Below are 6,422 nucleotides of genomic sequence, written 5' to 3'. Positions count from 1 at the left end.
TTCAGGGACAGTTGTTAAAATTTATCCAGTTTTTAACATATTGTGATTTTTTTTTTGACTCGAAGAGTGCTGAAAATTGTTGGACAATATCTAATTGTTGAGCTTAAAATCTTAATCAAACCGAAAAATTCATTTTATCTATATTTAAAACCAAATCAAATCATTGAACTATCAAAACAATGATTCTTGGTTTGTACGAATGAATTAGATTGAATTAATTTGATTTAGTCAGTCCGGTTAACTTAAATGCAACGAAGTTAACCCAGCTTCATTTTCAACTCAAAACTAGAAAATGAATCGCTCTTTACTCAAAACTGGCTACAATAGAAATTAATCTCTCTTATTGATGAAGAAGGTGATTGACGAATATGAATGCAATTTATGAGTTGAAAAACACGTAGCTGTTTTAAATTCACGACTAACTACCAAATTTATGGGACTCCATTTTCCTGATATGATCATACTATCACACTCTAGGACCACCTTTCGAACAACTCTTTACCTCAAGCAAGCTCAGCATTATTGGTAGAAATTAGAAAAAGTACTCATTCCAAAGTTTTCTTTTTCGCACAAACTCAACTTGAGATTTCATAATTCTCAAGATAATTCTAATAACACTGAAGTAAAGTTCATTAGTCCAAGTTTTCTATTTTTAATCGTTAAATATTTGCATTTCTGCAACCAGCCGACATATGGCAGTTACGTTCAACTTACAATTACGTAGGAGTGGGAAGGAAAAGTCTTTGTTAAGGTAAAGTCTTTGAGACGTCCTTTTATATATATATATATATATATATATATATATATATATATATATATATATGAATTATTGTGGAATTGTAAACAAATGATATATTGATATCCCAAGGGAAATTGTAATTGCTTATAAAAAAAAAAAGGCAAATGGTAATTAGTAGTCAAATGATTTGTATATTTTTCCCTTAGTCTCTTTTGATTGTTGAAAAATAAAATGTTTTTGTATATAATAATTTTAATTTACAAGAGCTTAGCAGAATAAATTTATGAAGAAAGGAAGATGAATACAAGACGTTTCTTCCAAGAAGAATCCTACAGGGCTAAGACACCAAACTCAAATTGCAGATGAGAGAATAGGAGCCCAAAAAAGATCAGAAAGAAGTCTATTAAAAAGGAAATCAACCCAAAACTATCAAAAGAATTAAAACCTAAGTCTGAAAATCATGAAATTGATGGACAGCTTACTTGCCCATAAATAATGATAAATAAACTCTTCGTAAATAATTAAAATATTTTTTTTTAAAAAAACTTCGCAGTCTTGTAATAAAAAGAACAAAATTTTTCTATAAAAAAAAAATTGCTATAAATTCTACATTTCCACCTATCCTAAAATTATTTACGCAAGGAAAAAAGGCCAGTCTCGACATCTAAATTAAAGTTGGTTGAGCTACCGATTAACCAGAGGCCACATGCTGACAAACTTCTTAAAGATACCTGGCATGCACATGGATTTATTCACACATAAAATAAATGAAATTAATAAATTTATATCTTAAATTTAATTTTTATATAAGAATTTTATTTATTTTACATAAATAATATTCAAAAAAGAAAAGCATCTGGCACATGTGGAGTAGCGAACATGTATCAGCATTCAGAACTCTTTTTCTATTAATAGTAACACATGCGACGCTACCTGCACCACTCACAGAGAAGAGCACTTATCAATAGTAAAGAGTAAGAAATCATCAGAAAATGGCAGTCGGGCATTTTGTTCTTATTCATACCATATGCCATGGTGCATGGATTTGGCACAAGCTCAAACCCGTCCTTGAGGCAGCTGGCCACAAGGTCACTGCACTGGACCTTGCAGCCAGCGGCATTGACCCAAGGCAAATTGAGGAGATTGGCTCATTTGATGAGTATTCTGAACCCTTGTTGACGTTCATGGAGTCACTCCCTAAAGGGGAAAAGGTGATTCTTGTTGGCGAGAGCTGTGGAGGACTCAATATTGCTATTGCTGCTGAAAAATACCGTGAAAAGATTGCAGCTGCTGTTTTCCACAATTCAGTAATGCCAGACACCGATCACAGCCCATCCTATGTCGTGGATAAGGTATGTATTTGTCCGCAAAAAAAAAAAAAAAAACCATTTAATCCAAAGTTTAATCTCGTAAATGAAACTCCAAGAGATTTTATATCTTTATTCGTTTTCATTCTTTAATTTGTTAATTACTTTGTATAATTCTCTCTCGTGTCATTACTCAGCTTATGGAGGTGTTTCCCGACTGGAGAGACACCACGTATTTTACGTTTACTAACAATGGCGAGGAGATAACTGGATTGAAACTGGGCTTCACTCTTCTGAGGGAGAATTTATACACCAAATGCCCTCCTGAGGTATATCGTCTGAGTTATTTACTTAGGTTTAACTTATTCTTTCCTTAATTATACTTTCATAATTTTAAGAAGATATATATATATATATATATATATATATATATATATATATATATATATATATATATATATATAATTAACAGGTCGTTATGACCACATTGTAATGATAAGTTTGGCCAAATTTTAAACACAAAGATTTTAAATTGAGTTAAAAATTAAAATTAAGTGATAATGTGAAAAAATTAATAAAATTAATCCTTAGGGTCTGTTTTGTAGTGAGTAAAAAAGAAGAAAAAAAAACAATTCTCTTATTTTGAGTCATTTTATTTTTCACTTAAATTGGGCAAAAAAGAGTTAAAAAACTGTTAATTTTTTTTGTTTTCCCTCTATGCCTTTTTTCCTTTCAATAGTTGTTCTTTAATATAATTATTTATTCAATATGTGCATAATAGTAAAAAGTTAATAATTTATCTCTGATTTTTTTTTGTTAAAACATACGTAGAAACTAAATAAATCATTTTTTTATATAAGAAATTTGTAAATATAACAATAATTTTCCTTTTCATAAAAATTTTACTTATAATTTTGATCAATTTTTTTTCCAGCTTTCCTTCCTACAGAACATACGCTTAATGTCATTAGGGTATAGGATATATACTTATTTTAGTTGGTTTAGTGTTTACTTTATAATAAACGTCAATAATTCAAATTTTAAATAATCTCCATCAAGCTAAAAGAAAAGTTTAATAAAATTGCTTATGATTAAAATATTTTTTTTATAAAGTTATATTGTGTTGGGTTTCATATATATTAGGAATCTTGAATTTCTTTGGATTTGGCGAGATCCACACTAATGAAAGAAGTGAAAAGGATCACAACAAATGAGCTTGTTTCTTTTACTTCAAAACCATTGATGATGCTTTCTCTCTATCTCTCTCTCTGTTTTTTTTTTCAATATAACTAACATATATATTTTATTAAGGAATATGAATGGGTGAAGATGTTGACAAGGAAGGGATCATTATTTCAAAATGTTTTAGCTAAGCCCCCATTTTTCACTGAGGGAGGTTATGGATCAATTAAGAGAATTTATGTGTGGACTGATCAAGACAAAATATTTTTATCTGAATTTCAACTCTGGCAAATAGCAAACTATAAACACACAAGATTTATAAAGTTGAAAGTGGAGATCATAAGCTGCAGCTTACAAAGACTAAGGAGATCGCTCAGATTCTCCAAGAGGTGGCTGATACCTATGCTTGACTTTGAAGCTTTTAGCTGCAATTATGAATTAATAATCTCACATTTTCATGTGGGAATTAAGTTGTGCTAAAATAAAGTTGTTTTATTGTGTTGTAATGTTTTTTTTCATTTGAAATGGGAGGATCTTGCGAGCATTCAAGACTATTTATTTATATGATGTGAGTGTGTATTTAAGGGAAAGCTACCCCTATTGTGTAGCTTATTGTGCTTTTCTTTATATCAAATAAATAAACTTATTAAATATTCGCTAGCAATTTTTTAAAAATATTAGATTTAGTTTATAATGTCATATATTCAAAATGTAATATGTTAGACATAATTGTGGGTAAAGAATGATCCTAAGTAGATTGTAATTTAATGCCAAAGCAAGTGCCATCTAATTTTTATAACTGATAACGTAGTTATGTATAAAGGGTGAGTCAGTGCATGAAATGTCCTACATTTGTGAGCTGTAGAGAGAATTAATGTTCACAATCTTATTTCTACTTTTCAAAGAAGTTTTTTTCGTAATTCAAATCCTTTACCTCTAAATAATAAATGGAATAAATTTATCTTTATATCAAAGTCATTCAATATGAATTATTTATATATAATTTAAAAAAAAATTCATGAAAGATATTCTATGCGAACTCTTGTTTGTTGAACAAGAGTATATGATATGGTTTGTGGTTTGAGATGATCCGATCTACAAAGAGGTTCCAATAAATAATAATAACTTAGGTGTTGTAGCCATAAGTTTATTATTATTATTTTTTTACAATTAATTTGAATAAAAAAAAAAGTCATAAGCAAACTAAAGCAAGCCAAAAAAATTTCACGATTTCACTTTTTTTTTTCTTTCTTTTTGATATGATAGTATCCAAAATACTCGAATACATAGAATTATAACCCAATACAAACATTATCCACTCAAAATAAGTATCCCACCTCATGAAGGACTCTAAATCCTACTCTAATTGTATGATCACACATTTTTTAATTACTAACTTAAGTATTAGAGAGGTTGCCTTGGCACTTGATCTGTTTTTCTCCATCTTATAGGTTCATACGTGCAGAAAAAATTTGCGAACAGCATGCGCCATCTATGGAAATGCACAAAAAAAATGTTGTGCCTCTTTCTCATATTATTTACATTCTAAATACAAAACAAGTGAAGAAATTAAGGAAGTGGATGGTTTGTGGTTTGTGACAACCCTGCCAAAAAATTTTATCACTGTTGTTCAAGAATTCCTTCAAAGTATATGAGAAAATCTCCAAAGGATATAGTGCCTGCCAAAGAGTCAACAACTGCAAAGAACTCAAGGCGTCTATTCGCTTGAAAAGAGCCTAAGGCATAAGTCTACCCTAAAAGGCGTCAACAAGCCTATAATGGCACACGTTTGCCTAAATATGCATCAACAAGCTATTCAAGGTATAGATCCTCCCAAATAGGTATTGACAAGCTACTCTTTAATGTGATAGTATACAACAAAAAATTTAAGATAATGGTTCACCCAAAAATCTCAAAAGACTAGAGCTCTATTATCCTACATACAGTCTAACACCAAACCTAGAGATTTATACTCGAGGGGAACTAATAATGCAGTAGCATCGAAAATACCCGAATGTATAGAATCCTAATCCAATACAAACATTGGCCGCTCAAGATAAATATCTGACCTTATTAGGGATTTCGAGTCCTACTCTAATGTATGATTACACTTTCTCATCCAAACAGTTATATAAGGGGCTTAAGATTTCACAGTTAAGTAAGATGTTCTATCTAATCTTCTCTCCCTTATCTTGTAAGTCTATACCCACAAAAAAAATCCACAAGCAACATTATTTGTTTATGTTTCATTCATATCTTTACTATTTATGGGACCTATAATAAATAGCTATCATGCCTTGTCATTGTCAATGTCATGGAATAGGAAGCACTTCCCCTCCTTAACGGTGATAAGAGCTAATATGAAAGAAAAAAGAGAAGAAAGAAAGAAAAAAAAAATCCTCTGTTATTAATGAGGTTAAAAACGAAAAACTAGTATGCGATTTAATTTTCATTTTATTTTTCTTTCAAATTATAGGAATAAGAATTACCCTTTCCTCATAATCAATATTAATTTAGAGTAGCAAAATTAGTAAAAATTAGTCGTTTTACCTACGTGTTGTGTGGATTATTTTTTATTTTATTTTAACAACATAATTTAATATTTACTTTTATATTATATATTTTTTAAAATATATTTTTTTAAAATAGTAAATACAATTTAAATTTTTATTAAATTCTAAATAATTATATATCTATTTAAATCAAAATTAAATTTTCATTTTTCAAATGATTATTAATTATTTCCCTCTAAATATTCTTTTATAAGAATATAACTATATAATATGCTTACATTATAAACTAAGATTAAAAGAAAGACCATATATGATTTGTGTACACACGTATATATGTATATGACAATAAAAATAATAATAAGTATGCTCAAAGATTCCTCTAAGAAAACTCAAAAATTATTATTTAAAATACAATGTTAATATTTAAACAATAATTTAAAAAAATATAAAAAATCAAATTCATTTTAAAATTTATGATCTTCATTTTTTTCCTCGATTATTTAAGTCTTCACTTCATTCTTCTAAAATTGAATTTTTTTATGCTTTTCAGCATTTGTAAATTGTAATTTTTTTTGCAGTATTTTATTTTTAAAATAATAATAAACTAACAACGTACATTATTGAAAAGTTGCACCGTTAATGGCATATCTCCTTATTCGGATCATTTAATAATTGAAATTT

At 28.7% G+C, this 6,422-nt stretch overlaps 1 pseudogene; it reads left to right on the top strand.

Annotated features, from left to right (window-relative positions):
* Positions 1–1,671: 1,671 nt before the first annotated feature.
* Positions 1,672–3,879, top strand: LOC110641649 ((S)-hydroxynitrile lyase-like; annotated as a pseudogene).
* Positions 3,880–6,422: the final 2,543 nt, after the last annotated feature.

The sequence above is a fragment of the Hevea brasiliensis genome, chromosome 10 (assembly GCF_030052815.1).
Source record: "Hevea brasiliensis isolate MT/VB/25A 57/8 chromosome 10, ASM3005281v1, whole genome shotgun sequence".
Taxonomy (NCBI): domain Eukaryota; kingdom Viridiplantae; phylum Streptophyta; class Magnoliopsida; order Malpighiales; family Euphorbiaceae; genus Hevea; species Hevea brasiliensis.
Note: the sequence above shows the minus strand (reverse complement) of the source record. Positions and strands in the feature narration are given on the sequence as shown.